At 46.6% G+C, this 16,980-nt stretch overlaps 1 long non-coding RNA gene across 1 annotated transcript in view; it reads right to left on the bottom strand.

The window, feature by feature from the left end:
• LOC134965034 (uncharacterized) overlaps nucleotides 1-16,228 on the bottom strand; it is a 33,531-nt gene extending 17,303 nt beyond the window's left edge. Inside the window, exons 1-2 of the long non-coding RNA XR_010188275.1 lie at nucleotides 15,824-16,228; nucleotides 4,107-4,215 (exon numbers count right to left, since the gene is read on the bottom strand). This is a non-coding gene — a long non-coding RNA (uncharacterized LOC134965034). The remainder of the gene's footprint in view (nucleotides 1-4,106; nucleotides 4,216-15,823) is intronic.
• Nucleotides 16,229-16,980: the final 752 nt, after the last annotated feature.

Raw genomic sequence — 16,980 nt, forward strand, 5'->3', positions numbered from 1 at the left:
AAGGACTTGGTACCCGGAACTTCAAGAGTTGGTCACGGACGACCCGTGCCCTCTACTTCTGAGAAGGGACCTGCTACAACAGGGTCCCTGTCTCTTTCAAGACTTACCGCGGCTGCGTTTGACGGCATGGCGGTTGAACGCCAGATCCTAAAAGGGAAAGGCATTCCAGAAGAAGTCTTTCCTACCTTGATTAAGGCAAGGAAGGAAGTCACCGCGAAACGTTATCACCGCATTTGGCGAAAATATGTCGCGTGGTGCGAGGATCGGAGTGTTCCGACGGAGGAATTTCAACTGGGTCGTTTCCTACATTTCCTACAATCAGGATTGTCTATGGGTCTCAAATTGAGATCTATTAAGGTTCAAATTTCGGCCCTGTCAATATTCTTCCAAAAAGAATTGGCCTCAGTTCCTGAGGTACAGACTTTTGTTAAAGGAGTACTGCATATACAGCCTCCTGTGGTGCCTCCGGTGGCACCGTGGGATCTAAATGTAGGTTTAGATTTCCTCAAATCCCATTGGTTTGAACCATTGAAAAAGGTGGATTTTAAATATCTCACATGGAAAGTGACTATGTTACTGGCCCTGGCTTCCGCCAGGAGAGTATCTGAATTGGCGGCTTTATCTTATAAAAGCCCTTATCTAATCTTCCATTCGGATAGGGCAGAACTGAGGACTCGTCCGCATTTTCTCCCTAAGGTGGTATCAGCGTTTCACCTGAACCAACCTATTGTGGTGCCTGCGGCCACTGGCGACTTGGAGGACTCCAAGTTGTTGGACGTTGTCAGAGCCTTAAAAATATACATTTCAAGGACGGCTGAAGTCAGAAAATCTGACTCGCTGTTGATACTATATGCACCCAACAAGTTGGGTGCCCCTGCTTCTAAGCAGACGATTGCTCGTTGGATTTATAACACAATTCAACTTGCTCATTCTGTGGCAGGCCTGCCACAGCCTAAATCTGTTAAGGCCCATTCCACAAGGAAGGTGGGCTCATCTTGGGCGGCTGCCCGAGGGGTCTCGGCATTACAATTCTGCCGAGCAGCTACGTGGTCGGGGGAAAACACGTTTGTAAAATTCTACAAATTTGATACCCTGGCAAAAGAGGACTTGGAATTCTCTCATTCGGTGCTGCAGAGTCATCCGCACTCTCCCGCCCGTTTGGGAGCTTTGGTATAATCCCCATGGTCCTTTCAGGAACCCCAGCATCCACTTAGGACGATAGAGAAAATAAGAATTTACTTACCGATAATTCTATTTCTCGGAGTCCGTAGTGGATGCTGGGCGCCCATCCCAAGTGCGGATTATCTGCAATACTGTACATAGTTATTGTTAACAAATTCGGGTTATATTGTTAAGGAGCCATCTTTAAGAGGCTCTTTCTATTATCATACTGTTAACTGGGTTTAGATCACAAGTTGTACGGTGTGATTGGTGTGGCTGGTATGAGTCTTACCCGGGATTCAAATTGCCTCCCTTATTGTGTACGCTCGTCCGGGCACAGTACCTAACTGGAGTCTGGAGGAGGGTCATAGGGGGAGGAGCCAGTGCACACCACCTGATCTGGTAAAAGCTTTACTTTTTTGTGCCCTGTCTCCTGCGGAGCCGCTATTCCCCATGGTCCTTTCAGGAACCCCAGCATCCACTACGGACTCCGAGAAATAGAATTATCGGTAAGTAAATTCTTATTATTACGTTAACCCTTAAAGCACTGGCACATCTGAGTGCTGTTCAGCTGCCTCAGCGATATTTTTTTGTTAGCTGAGAATTCCCTGCTCAGTAACCAATGTGGGATCTGCGGCCACTCCGCTGTGTCGGCCGAATATTGCTCCTGGCTAGTGGTATTAGACTGTAAGCCTGTAGTTCAGGACATATACATGTCTGGAGATAAATGTGTAACAGAACAAGTAAGGGTTGACACCCATTTGTCAGGACATATAAGCAACCAAATATTATTTGTTTAATTCTCAGGGGGAGATGTATCAAGCCTTGGAAGGAGATACAGTGGAGCAATTGCCCAGAGCAACCACTCAGCTTCTGATACTTATCTAGCACAGTCTCAGACGCGTATTGGTTGCTTTGGGCAACTTCCCACCTTATCTTTCTCCAAGGCTTGATACATTGCCCCTTCAGTCTGTTTTGCTGAAACACCTTTAGAAAGTAAATGAGACAATTTATGAATGAGATGATGTCAGACTTGCTCTGCCACCAAAGGGGGTAATTCTGAATTGATCGCAGCAGGAACTTTGGCCCTCATTCCGAGTTGTTCGCTCGCTAGCTGCTTTTAGCAGCTTTTCACACGCTAAGCCGCCACCTACTGGGAGTGTATCTTAGCTTAGCAGAATTGCGAACGAAAGATTAGCAGAATTGCGAAAAGAAATTTCTTTGCAGTTTCTGAGTAGCTCGACACTTACTCTGCCACTGCGATCAGTTCAGTCAGTTTCGTTCCTGGTTTGACGTCACAAACACACCCAGTGTTCGCCCAGACACTCCCCCGTTTCTCCAGCCACTCCGCGTTTTTCCCAGAAACGCAAGCGTTTTTTCGCACATGCCCAGAAAACGTCCAGTTTCCGCCCAGAAACACCCACTTCCTGTCAATCACAGTACGATCACCAGAACGATGAAAAATCCTCGTTATGCCGTGAGTAAAATACCTAACTTTTGAGTAAAATAACTAAGCGCATGCGCTCTGCGAACCTTGCGCATGCGCAGTAAGCGACTAATCGCAATATAGCGAAAATCGGCAACGAGCGAACAACTCGGAATGACCACCTTTGTTAGCAGTTGGGCAAAACCATGTGCACTGCAGGGGAGGCAGATATAACGTGCAGAGAGAGATGGATTTGGGTGGGGTGTGTTCAATCTGCAATCTAAATTGCAGTGTAAAAATAAAGCAGCCAGTATTTACCCTGCACAGAAACAAGATAACCCACCCAAAGCTAACTCTCTCTGGGTTCTCATCACACTTATAAAGATGCAGTAATAGGACTATTGATATACATTATGTGCATAGATATAATATACATTTAGCCACTTGTAAAGACATGGGAGATGGAGGGATCAGTTTAGTGCAACGTTGGTCTGTGCACATTACCAGTTAGCACGGTAGCCAAACATCACTACATTTCCTGTGCAGCTCCCTGGGGAGCGAGGGTGGTGAAGTGCCTGACTGTTCTGGAGGCACTTTGCTATCATTGCGCAGAATTGAGATCCACCCATGGTGTGGGGCTGAAAAAAGGTCAGGGGGAGATGTACTCAGCCTTGGAGAGATATAAGTGGAGAGAGATAAAGTACCAGTCAATCGGCTCCTAAGTGTCATGTACAGTAACAGTTTTGGTACCAATGGTCGACCATGTTATGGTCGACAGTCATTAGGTCGACCACTATTGGTCGACATTGGCATGGTCGGCATGGATAAATGGTCGACACATGAAAATGGTCGACACATGAAAAGGTCAACGCATGAAAATGTCAACATGAGTTTTTTTTAACTTATTTTGGTGTAGTTTTCTCGCCATGCTTCGGGCAAAGGTGCCTCGCTCCGCTACCGCTGCGCTCGGCACAGATTACTGTTCCCAATCGTAGTCCACGTGGATCGTAAAGTATGGAAAAGTTTGAAAAAAACTCATGTCGACCTTTTCATGTGTCGACCTTTCATGTGTCAACCATTTTCATGTGTCGACCATGTGTCCATGTCGTCCATGTCAATGTCGACCAATAGTGGTCGACCTAATGAATGTCGACCATAACATGGTTGACCATCCAAACGGATACCTACAGTAACAGGGTTTGTTTGAAAAATGACAGGAGCTAATTGGCTGCTACTTTATCTCTCTTCACTTTATCACTGACCAAGGCTTAGTATATCTGCCCCCAGGTTACAGCAATATTGCAATGAGTGCACAAGGCACAATTAATATATATATCATTGATGTGGTTTTGTGCTTCACTGGCTCAATCATGCAGGAAGGAAGTCCTAGCTGCGTTGGCTCATTTCATGTAAAGGGCTGTTGCTGTGCTCCCATGCTGTGGTTATCCTGCTGATATCCTCATGAACTGACTGATATTCATTTGAATGATCCCCCATTGCTTTAGAAGTGATCGGTTACCTGTGTACTGTACAGCTGCTGTGACTGATAGGGTGGTCTGTACAGCAGATTGAAGAGAGCGAGGCACAGCTGCCCGTCTGTTACATCACTCAGACTGTTCTCATCTGACCTGTTAAGAGAAGAAAATATGTTGTTCATGTCTGACTTAGGAGGAATTCAATTGAGTGCAAGGTTTAGCGAGGTAAAACCCAACATTGCAATATGCGGATATGCACGTTCCCGATTCCCGTGGTATCCAATTAAAAAAAGTGGTTGCAGGGTTTTCAGCACTGAAAACCCTGCAACATTCATAAAAAGAGAAGAAAATGATACTCACCCCTCTGGTGGTCTTCCCTTCATCTTTACACTGGGGAGGGGGCTACTGGGATGCTCTTGGGGGTGCTGGGTGGTGCAAGGGCTGCTGAGAGATGTAGTTCTCCCAGCGGCCAGCTTGGGGAAGAATAAATTACATGGGGGAGGTCACAGACACTTATATGGCAAGTACACACGGGGAGATGTGAGCCAGAGATGTGTGCTGAGCGATCTAGCACATACCGCTCAGCACACATCTCTCCCCCGCTCAGCACACAGTGCAATGTGTGCTGAGCGAGGGGAGACGCTCATTTCACCGCTGGGTGTGCAGGCCAATCTAGCACCGGCAATAGCAACATGCGGGGCCGTGCATCGCTATCACTGTGGGGCTTATACATGGGGAGATCCGTGCTTAACTTCTAAGCAATCTAGTCAGATTGCTTAGAATTTAAGCATGGATCTCTCCGTGTGTACCCCCCTTTACTCATTTGCAAACACTTACACACACTACATGCTCACCGTAGCTGCAGAAGGCCCGGCTCCCGGCGATGGACTAGAAGACACTGCTTCAGAAGGTGAGTAATTGCTGACTAATTGTGCTAATTGGAAACTTCCAATTGCTTAGTTAGTCCTGGGGTGCGGGGCTTAGGGGTACCGCCAGGGTCACAGAGCAAGTTCCCGTGATTTTTCCTACTATTAACGATTTTAGGAAAAATCAGTCTTGCTCTAGGGTTGCGAGAAAAACGATGCTGTGATTTCGGTACAGATCACCATGTTCCATTTTCAGTCCAACAATCAAATACCAAAACCCGACGGCAATTGAATCTGCCCCATAGTGTTAAAAGTAAAAGTGCGACTTTTGGGTACATGCAAACACGATCTGTACACTTACATGTTTGCAGCAGTATTTGAGGTATACTGTATATATCCAGAGTCAGATTGGTCCACAGGGGTACAGGGAAAATTCCCAGTGGGCACCACTGCCTAAGGCCCAACCCCCTTCTCTAGGGTTCAGGTTCCAGACTGTGCACTCAAATTATATATTGCTATGTAGTCTGTTAGTGTCAGCTGCCTGGTGGAACAGGGCCACAGATTAACATGAGTGCTTGGGTCTCTTCTATAGCAACTAAACCAAGATCAGCCTTCCTGCCAATCAAAGTGGGTGGTCACGACGACACAACCCAGTACCCTCCTCTTGTTGGCTGCGGGCTTTAACATAATGAATACAATTCCTGCCAGTCATTGGATTGGCATTACAGCTCTGCATTCATTCACTAACCTGCAAATACATTATCCCAGTGGTAAGAGCTTAGATAGTTGAATTGATCTTGCAATGGCATGTATTTTGGCTTTACTAGACCAATACAGTTCTCACTGAGTTTTAGACACTGGCCGGTCAGTAGAGCGCTCCCCATGTCACATGTACAGTACATTAATGTTGTATATATAGACAGGATAACTATCATGTTCTTAATCATTATAACTACAGTATGTTATATTATACTACATTCCTAGAATCATGGTGTATTCACTACAGTACACTGCTGTTATCAGTCTGGTACATTATCATGCATGCACTATCAGTATTTGCTGTATATATTTATAAAGGGCCCCAGACCATGCACTCTATAATGGTTAGCCAAGCTTCTGCGGTGGCTGGCCACACCCCCTCTGGTGACTGACAGCACTTTTAAGCACGAGCCCCTACCAAAGCATTCCCCTGGCGGGCCATCTCCCCCCCCCCCCCCCCCCCTTCCCGCCTGACACTGTACATATCATTTGATAGCTGCAACTTTGTATTGTATTATATCTATATGTGCTTTAAAGTAAAAATCGTTGATGCAAATCACTTGTGCCTCTGCACACCTACTCTCCTGCTTTTACATGTGCACACCGCTGACGCACCTTTCCACGAGCATAGGGCCGCAAGCCTATGATTTGCTCAGCTCCAAATACAGGGGCAAATTAGGCACATGTACAGTATGACAAACTGGCATCTTTAAAGGGCGAAATGGATTTACGACCAGATCTACATCAGACACTTCATTTTTAAATACAGATTAGAGCGGAAGCAAGGTGTGTACACACGGAGCGATATGGCTCAGCGATTTTGACTATATAGTCAAAATCGCTAAGGCATATCGCCCTGTGTGTACACAGTGAGCGATAGCGATGCGCGTCCCCGCCAGGTCACTATCGCTAGGAAAAATAGACTGTGCAGGAGAGGCAATATTGACTATGACGCTGCCAAAGTATGACATAGCCAAAATCACCCATAGCCAAATCGCCCATGAACAAAATTGCTGGTACAGAAAGTCAAAATCGGGTGGTCTTCAGGTTGCCGGCTGTCGGGATCCCGTTCGCACAGTATACCGGCGCCGTAATCCCGACAGCCGGCATACCGACAGTTCTTCTCCCTCTTGGGGGTCCACGACCCCCCTGGAGGGAGAATAAACAGCGTGGCGAGCGCAGCGAGCCCACAAGGGGCTCATTTGCGCTCGCCACGCTGTCGGTATGCCAGCAGTCAGGCTTCCGGCGCCGGTACACTACAACACCCGTCAAAATCGCCTACTGCCAGTTCAAGGTAGATTGCTCAGTCAAAATCACTCAAAGTCACAATCACTCCGTGTGTATGCACTTTTAGGCTGGGAGTGGCCAAGCGGGTTCCGTTCCTTAGCCGGGAGGGGCGTTCTGTATGCACACCGATCCTGTTCTGCGGGATGTCGCAGAACTGGATCCGGTCATTGACACACAGGATTTCATAGAACACAGTGTACAGTATGTGTTCACACTGAAATCCCATCGTCCTGCCATCCAGCACAACCGCAGCATGCTACGGTTGGATCCGGCGGTGGCGGGACTGCAGTGCACTGAAGTAGTATGGGGAGGTAGTATAGGGATGTAGAGTAGGTTTACAGTGTGTGGAAAGGTAGTGCAGTAATGTGTTGGGAGGTAGCATCGTAATGTGGTGTGGGAAGGAAATGCAGTAATGTAGTGTGGGAGGTAGCGGATCACTGTGTGTGAAGGTAGTGTGTCAATGACGTGTGTGGGCGACTGCATAGGTGCCCATGTGCAGTCTCCTTGCGGCCAAGTGGGCTTGGCCACCATGTGTGGCCCCAGCCTCAGACAATGTTTTGCTTTCACCGGATAAATAGGTTACAATTCTTTAAAAATAAATGAATAAATAAACAAATGACATAACAATAACAATAACAATCAGGTATTTAGTTGTAGCAAGTAATTTCTCTGTGATTAGATTAATGTATTTCTGAGACTGAGGTCACTGATGTGAAATGTAGGTTTTATTTACACCATAAAATTAGGAAGACATGATAATTGTTTGTCTCTAATGTAAGCAGTCCTACAAAGTTACACCTGCCTAACTTAGTCAGCGTCATGTAATGACGGGTAATCAGCAATCTGCTTGATAGTAGTTTAAAATTCAAGTTGAGCAGTCAAGGCCCTGTGGCTTAATAAAAGTTCTATGTAAGTGCTCTTGGGGGTAATTCAGACTGCTGTCTGAATTATTATGCGCAGTGCGCACGCGCGGCAGGCGCCCTGCGCATGTGCAGATGGTGAGATGCTATCAGCATCTCACTGGTGCGATCACCTCTGCCTAGCAGGGACTGACATGCGGGGCAGACTAGCCCTGTGCTGGGCGCATCCCCGCATGTCAGAGTAACTGGTCGTAGATGTCCTAAATGGACATGATTGCACTGGACATATGAACAACCTGGGCACCGAGAGCGGGGAGGCACATACATAGTATCTGGGCCTCTCTAGGGGGGGAGATACATACAAAGTATCTGGGCCTCTCTAGGGGGGAGGTACATACATAGTATCTGGGCCTCTCTAGGGGGGAGGCACATACATAGTATCTGGGCCTCTCTAGGGGGGAGATACATACAAAGTATCTGGGCCTCTCTAGGAGGGAGGTACATACATAGTATCTGGGCCTCTCTAGAGGGGAGATATATACAAAGTATCTGGGCCTCTCTAGGGGGGAGGTACATACATAGTATCTGGGCCTCTCTAGGGGGGAGGTGCATACATAGTATCTGGGCCTCTCTAGGGGGGAGGTACATACATAGTATCTGGGCCTCTCTAGGGGGAGGTACATACATAGTATCTGGGCCTCTCTAGGAGGGAGGTACATACATAGTATCTGGGCCTCTCTACGAGGGAGGTACATACATAGTATCTGGGCCTCTCTAGGGGGGAGATACATACATAGTATCTGGGCCTCTCTAGGCGGGAGGTGCATACATAGTATCTGGGCCTCTCTAGGGGGAGGTACATGCATAGTATCTGGGCCTCTCTAGGAGGGAGGTACATACATAGTATCTGGGCCTCTCTAGGAGGGAGGTACGTACATAGTATCTGGGCTTCTCTAGGGGGGAGATACATACATAGTATCTGGGCCTCTCTAGGGGGGAGGTACATACATAGTATATGGGCCTCTCTAGGGGGAGGTACATACATAGTATCTGGGCCTCTCTAGGAGGGAGGCACATACATAGTATCTGGGCCTCTCTAGGGGGTGGTACATACATACTATATGGACCTCTCTGGGGGGGGGGGGTACATACAAATTATCATGGCCACAATGCCCTCAGTGGCTTTTGGCAACCCACAACCTCTTCAAAACGAACATTGATGGATGTGTCACCACCCCAGTATCAGGGTCCTTCAGAGGTCTCAGCAGCCCTCCACACAACTTAAGCCCTTATTGATGCTTACATGTATTTTAAACTCGGCAAGGTGAATTAATGGCAGATTAACTACAGCGCAGTACAGTAAGGAGTGTGCAGGTGCAAGGAAAGTACGCCTTTCGGGGGGGGGGGGGGGGCTATTTATCACAATCCGTATTTTTAATGCAGATATGAGAAATATTTTTTACCCAAATTTGCAATGTAAGATTCATATTTTCACACAAATTCACCAAAATCCTCTTACCAGGAGATGGGCTTGGATAATATCCCGTTCTAGTGATGCGCTGTAAGCAGTGTGTTAGCGGAACGGTATCACACTGCCGTCTGGTTCGTGCCCCCTGCAGCCAATATGCATGCACGTATCAGCCAGCACGCGTTGGGTATGGGATGCTGACGGCCAGGATCCCGGTGGTCAGCATACCGATCCCGGGATCCCGGCCACTAGAATGCCGACAGGGGGGCGAGCGCAACAAAGCCCCTTGTGGGCTCGCTGCACTCGCCACAGGTTCTATTCCCACTCTGTGGGTGTCGTGGACACCCATGAGTGGGAATAACCCCTGTTAGCCAGGATTCTGGCTGGCGGCATTGTCAGTGGTCGGGATTCTGGCGTCGGTATCCTGACCGCTGGGATCCCAAATGCCGGAAATGTAACTATATCCCGCTAGCACATCCGTCATTGGAAAAATCAGCAAAATTGTAGCCCACAGGCGACTATATGGTAACGGCATCTGGAGGTGGCGTTGTCCTATCAGGGCAAAGCCTCGGTATGCTTTGCATGCTGGAGCCTGGTAAATCTGGCAGCACTGAAACCTAAGGAGGCTGCATTTGTGGATGAAAATGCAGGAGCATGACAAATATCGGAGTTATCTGCTGCATTCCATCCATAGTATATTCGGGGGATACAAATGGTTATTTTCGGGGAATAAATACAGGACCATTTAACAGAATTGAAGGCCCTTAGCAAAATAATGCACTGGGACTCCTACCCACACATTCACAGGAATAATAATAATAATAATAATAATAATAAAAAAAGTCATAACTTACCCCTCCTGCGGTCTCGCACTGTCTCTCCACATGCTTCCATACAGTGAATGGCTGTGAATGGCTGTCAGTATTCTGATTGCTGGAAAACCATCCACCAATCAGCAAGCCGACAGCCATTAGCTGTCTGGCTGGAGGCAGGTAGAGAATGCTGCACTCCAGCTATCTACCAATCAGCATGCTGACAGCCTGGGAGGCAGGTAGAGACAGCATGCTGCAGCCTGGGAGGCAGGTAGAGACAGCATGCTGCAGCCTGGGAGGCAGGTAGAGAATGCTGCACTCCAGCTATCTACCAATCAGCATGCTGACAGCCTGGGAGGCAGGTAGAGACAGCATGCTGCAGCCTGGGAGGCAGGTAGAGACAGCATGCTGACAGCCTGGGAGGCAGGTAGAGACAGCATGCTGCAGCCTGGGAGGCAGGTAGAGACAGCATGCTGCAGCCTGGGAGGCAGGTAGAGAATGCTGCCTGGCCGCTCTGGTTGGGTGTAATTCACAATTAGAGCAGCCGGGAAGCATTCTTTACCTGCCTCCCAAGACGCTTCGGAGGCACCAGCCCTGGAGGCAGATGTCCTCCGGCACAGCCCACCGCTGGTTAAAGGCCCCTAGAATAATGATGCTCTGGGCATCTGCCCAGTGTGCCTATACGTTAAGATGGCCCTGGATAAATAGGAACACAGATCTTGAAATGCGTTAGCTACGAGATTTAACTTTTGCACCTACATGAAGTGGGAGAAAGTTTAACAGTTAATGAAGGTGGTTCATCTATATGATATGTTTAAGATTAGAGATGGTTTAAAAATTGTGTAACTTAGAATACAGAAACGTATTTAGGGCCTGATTCAGAGAAGTACGCTAATGCAGCTGCAAGTGCAATTTCCTCTGCAACACTGCAGATATCAGCAAGTAAAGCTGCCACCCAGAAATAAAAAGAGACGCCCACCGGAACTACTGCAACTCATTAACATTTGTGTAAACATTTGCAGCCTATACGCAAGATAAAGGAACATAGGGGCTGAAGGGAGGACCTATGGCTACACAGTCTGGACCCGGCAGTAATCACGCAGGCCCCATGTTTTTGTACGTTAGGGCTCGCAGCTGCAGTCAGATACACGCCCCAAAAATGGGCATGACATGCCTGCGTTTTAACAACCACTCCCCACTAACACCATATTAACACCCCAAAATGGCCACTTCCTTCCAATCACTTTGTGAAGGAATCCTCACTGTGTACGGGTTTGCAGCGGCACCTTGGTGCATGAGCAATGCAGTTGCAGCACGTGCGCAGTCTGATGGTAATCGTTCAGTTCCATAAAATATCGGCTCTGCGTACCTCTCTGAATGAGGCGAATAAAACTTATTGGGGCTAATTCAGAACTGATCGGTGATGTGCGTTTTCGCTCAGCGAGCGATCAGGTCTGAACTGCGCAGGCCCCGCAGTGCACCGGCGCATGCCAGAGATGCTATCGGCATCTCAGCCTAGCGATCACCTCTGCCTGATTGACAGGCTGAGGCAGACGCTGGGTGGGAGAGGGTGGGCCGGCGGCGCTAGACAGCCGTTTTAGGGGCGCAGCCCAGGCAATGCAGGCATGCCTGGACCGTGCGGGGGGCGGGCCGCGACGGCTGCGTGACATCACACACAGCTGCTGCGACCCAGGAAGCGATAAGTAGCTCCCTGCTAGTGCGCAGAAGCTGCACTGGTAGGGAGCTACACTTCAGGTACAAAAGCATCGCCGCTGTGCAATGCTTTTGTACCTGTGCGGGGCGAAGGGCCAGAAATGCGGGGCGGACAAGCCCTGTGCTGGGCGTACCCCCGCATGTCTGAGTAACTGATCGCAGCGCTACAATCAGGTCTGAATTAGGCCCTTTGTGACTACAGCAATCTCAAAAGTCTGAAAAGATGCCACTATTTACTCCAGTGTATCGCTTCTCTAAAGAGTCATTTTTATATTTTAAGTGTATAATATAAAGCATTCAGGTGTAATCATTTTACTTTAAGAATACAAACTGAATGTAAAAAACACCCTAATAATAATAATAATAATAATAATAATAATAATAATTTAAACAGCTCATGCAGAGCAGTAATAAGAAATAGAATTATGTGGAAAAATCACATCCACTTTTCTAAAGATTTCGGGGTAAATTTACTAAGATGGAAGTTCTATTTAAGATGGGATGTTGCCCATAGCAACCAGTCAGATAACAGGTATTATATTCTGGAAGGTGCTCAATAAATGAAAAGTAGAATCTGATTGGTTGCTATGGACAGCATCCCATCTTAAATAGAATTCCCATCAAGGTAAATTTACCCCAACCAGTCTAAACTTTTTTGACTCCAATCAACAACTGTATAAAACTGTGAGCAAATGAACTGGGTTCAGGCAAGGGGCCACACTGAGCAAACTGCACCAAAGGGCGGTATTGCAGGTGATGGCGTTAAATTATACCTTAAATAAAATATAAATAAAATATTAAAAAAACATTTTCACAAGAAGTTTCATCTATGCCTTATAATGAAAAAGATATTCCTTGTATTCTGCTATTGTTAGAAGTGTCCATTGCGTGCCAATAAGACAGCAAAGATCTGCCTAGTTTTATGAGAAGTAAACTGTAGAGAAAATGGGATGATAGTTGATTAAGTTGCTCATTACTAGTCATCCCCTAAACAGACTTTCACCCCTACAATCTATTTTTAATGCAACGGTTTCCTGATCTTCTTCGTAAAACGCACCTCTATTGCTGTATTGCTTTGTCAGGCCTTACATTGGTTGCCTGTATTTTATGAAATTTAATATAAAATACTTTTGCTTACATACTGTATAAGGCCATCAACCGAACTGCACCAACATTTGCCTTCTGAAAAAAAAGTGTTACGCAAAGAAACGCGTCAAGGACTTGTTCTCCATACTTCTGACTGCCACAGCCTCACGCATTTATATTTCATACAATATCAGCTCACCAGATGGACCTTCTGACTACCATTATCTCGCATTTCTGCATTTGTATTGATTACTACAACGGCAGGGTTGGACTGGCCCACAAGGGTACAGGGGAAACCACCGGTGAGCCCTACTGCCTGTGGGCCTTCCTCCTCATCTAGGGATCAGGTTCCAGACTGTGCTCTTGAATTATACATTACAAATATGTTACCTTATACTGCACAGGACTATGGTGTATTTTCTACAGTGCCTTTCTTGTACAATATCATGCATGCACTAGTAGTATTTAATGTATATATTTATCAAGGTGCCCAGCCGATGCACTCTCTACTGGTTAGGCAAACCAAGATGGTAGCTGGAAACACCCCCTCTGGAAATCAGCCACACCTCTAAATTTGGGCCCCTACCACTTCATTCCCCGGTGGGCCCCTCATGCCCCAGTCCGACACTGTACAACGGTGCTGCACACACATCACAGCATCAGCTAAAGGGGACTATGCTTTCTGAACACGTCCGCTCCTAGGATCAAGCTAACATCAGTGACAGTGACCTCACTGTGACCGGCAATTCAGCCTGCGCGGATGACCCTTGCATTCACATCATCATTGTCCAGATCGCAACCATTACTTTATACTGCTCAGTGAGTTTTCTGACTTACACTATCAGTAAAGCGACACATTATTGAAATTACCCTGAGGGGTCTATTTATGTATAAAATGAAGTGGCTACCGGTAATTCCCAGTATATATTGCATCATATTGATGTAACATGGATTAGTGTTATTTAGCTGTTCACTAATACTTACCAGTCCTCTGCAATCCTGGGCAGAAGTCTGTGCACGGAGATATAGAATCTGATTGGCTAGTGCTTTATATCACTACACTTTCTCTCCATGCTTTGATAAATACCCCCATACTCATGTATCAAATCCCTATTTCCCTATAGACTGGAAGCTTGCGAGCAGGGCCCACTTACTTCTTTGTCTATCTGTTAATCCCAGTTATGTGTTATTATCAATTTGTTCCCAATTATCAAGCGCAACGCAATATGCTGGCGCTAATTAAATAAACCTTAGTACTAATAAATTACGCTGAAAACAGCTAAGATTGCCGGTAAAGTGATTCCATGTGTGGGCAGCTTAACAGTTAAAAGTAATGGATGCAACATGCAGTATAAATGGGTAAGTGCTGGTATAGTATCCTGCCAACAGGCTATTAAGACACCATCACTTATTCCAATTAGCCCTGCATGCCTGAGATGTAATTAAGTGCACACTTTCTCCCAACATAGTAAATAAAGCCGTCATTTCTTCTTATACATTTTGCTGTCAGGTCTAATCTAGCGGATGGGAGTCAATCAGGCAGGAGAGTTCTGATAATCTTAAATGGGTGTGATAGAGGATCCCAGCGGTCACATGACCAACACTAGCATCCCGACAGTAGAATGCCCCTCCCCTGTCCCCTACCCTAACCTGTCTGGGCTGGCTTCCAGGGCTGAAATAGTGGGGATGGATACATCAAGCACATCCCGCCACTTATCACATGCATATTGGCGTTTATTAACACCATATGCATGAAGAGTTCAGCAAAGGGCAGCTCTCCAGATAAGAACTGTCCTTTTCGATCACAGGACTTCCAGGTTTAGGACCTGGGAGTCTGTCTGGGCATGCGTTGATGGGGCGCAGAGAGGGATCTGATTGGATCCCTCTCAGAAGGCAATGCAAAAAAGCCCATAGGCTTCTATTGGGTATCGCCATCATTATGGAGCTTGGTGCATATGCAGTAAGCTGCATTTTCAGAGGTTTGACCGCAAAATGCACATTGATACATCACACCCTGTGGGGGAGATGTACTAAGCAGTGAAAGGAGAGGAGAAGTGAGCCAGTGGAGAAGTTGCCCATGGCAACCAATCAGGATTGAAGTAATATTTAAAATTTGCATACTATAAAATTATACAGAGCAGCTGATTGGTTGCCATGGACAACTTTTCCACGTGCTCACTCCTCCACTCTTTTCACCACTTAGTACATCTCCCCCTACGTGAGGACTGGGCTGTATGTGACAAGATGTGAACAAGGGAAATAGAAGAAGTGTGAAACCAGCGTGGCGAGCGGCAGCGAGCCCACAGCAGTCACACGATACCAACCCATCTGTAGGATGCAGCAGGAGGCATCTATAGGATGCATCTGTATGAGATAGATGCCTCCTTTTAGCATTAGCAGGGATCCGAGTGCTGCGTCTGTGGATGCAGCCTCGGATCACCATTGCAACCTGCAGTTGCGATGGTTATAGGCACCGGCCAGCCTGTGTAAGCTGGAGCTTACTTAGGCTGGCCATAGGATCCATACACCCAGGTTCAGTAAGTCTGTGTCCAACAACACAGACCCTGGACCCATCACCCCTTCAAAATGGGGATGACAAGCCCCCAGTTTTGAAGAACGATGCCGGGTGCCAAACACTGTTGCACATGCATAGAAAGGGTCTTCCACCTGCACAGCCCCACACCATCGGATTTGTACATAAACCATCGGGTTTGTGTACAAATAGCCATTAGGCCCTATATCAAATTACTAATGATTATTTTGAAAGCATAGGAGTATTTAGTGGGGAGATGGGGAGATTCTAGCTATCATTTTGGGGAGTGTACTAGATAAATGGCAGCTGTAAGCTGATTGGATGATATGGGTATAGTGTCCTCTATAGAATGTTGTATGCTGAGCTGTATAAGTTACCTTGGTTCTGATGCAGTGCTGTAGGTTAGTCCGGACACATCCTTCCTCAGAGAATCGGCTTGGGGGTCAGAATATGTAGAGTCTCTTTGAAAACGGTTCTCTTCCAAATCCCTAGCAGGAAAATAATCACTCAGTTAAGTTACTGGGGTCAGTCCAATTGCGGTTGATGTTCTCGCCCCCTGTGGGTTAGTACGGCAATAACAGCACTTTATGGCAGTTCTTACTCGCACTATTTGTTTGCAGCCTGATAAGGCTAAGTACACAATTGTGCAGATTCGGGGTGAGAGATGGACAAGAGCTCATTAGCTGGTAACTGTACAGATGGACCAGAGCTGAGGAGTGACTTCAGTGGACTAAAATTGCCAACTAGACCCACTGACCTAGCTGGACAGTTTTGAATATTGCTTGTTGAAAGGAGATGTAGAAAAAAGAAAAGTAACAACTCACTGAAAATATATTTAAAATCCAAAGTGTTCGGTTCCCCTTTCTCTTACACCCCAACTTCCTGTGCAGTCTTGCCAAACAGAAGTGGCTAGTTGCCAAATACTTGTCTCCATATCTGGCTACTTATTTGGATAATATTAGGGGGGTGAGGGGATTTTAATGGTAGGTGAGGGGGCGTGGCAAAATGATCTGCCTCATCATTGGCTCTGTCCTTACTATACAATGTGAATAGGAAGGGGTGGGACGTGGAGGTCATCCTGTTATTGTGGGAGTCTGAGGCCCAAATGTATTAAGCTTTAACAAGAAATAATGTGGAGAAGGATAAAGAGTGATAAAGTACCAGCCAATCAGCTTCCTAACTGCCATGTCACCGGCTGTGTTTGAAGAATGCAGTTAGGAACTGACTGGCCGGTCACTTATCCCTCTTTATCCATCTCCACTTTTTCTCTTGTTAAAGATTAATACATTTGGCCTTGAGTCCCAAAGACATTCTGGGAAAGTAAAAGTAACCAATAGGCTTCGAACTGTCATTTATCCAGCCTACGAAATAACAGTAAGAATCTGATTGGTTGCTTTGGGAAACCTCTCCTCTTTCTCTCTCTCCAAGGCGTGATACATTTCCTCTTAACAGACAATTCCTTTATCTTTGTTAATATTGATAGGCCTCAATGAAAAAGTGCACATGGACAAGAATCCCCTTTAGTGGTGATGTA

This window comes from Pseudophryne corroboree, chromosome 10, assembly GCF_028390025.1.
Source record: "Pseudophryne corroboree isolate aPseCor3 chromosome 10, aPseCor3.hap2, whole genome shotgun sequence".
NCBI lineage: Eukaryota > Metazoa > Chordata > Amphibia > Anura > Myobatrachidae > Pseudophryne > Pseudophryne corroboree.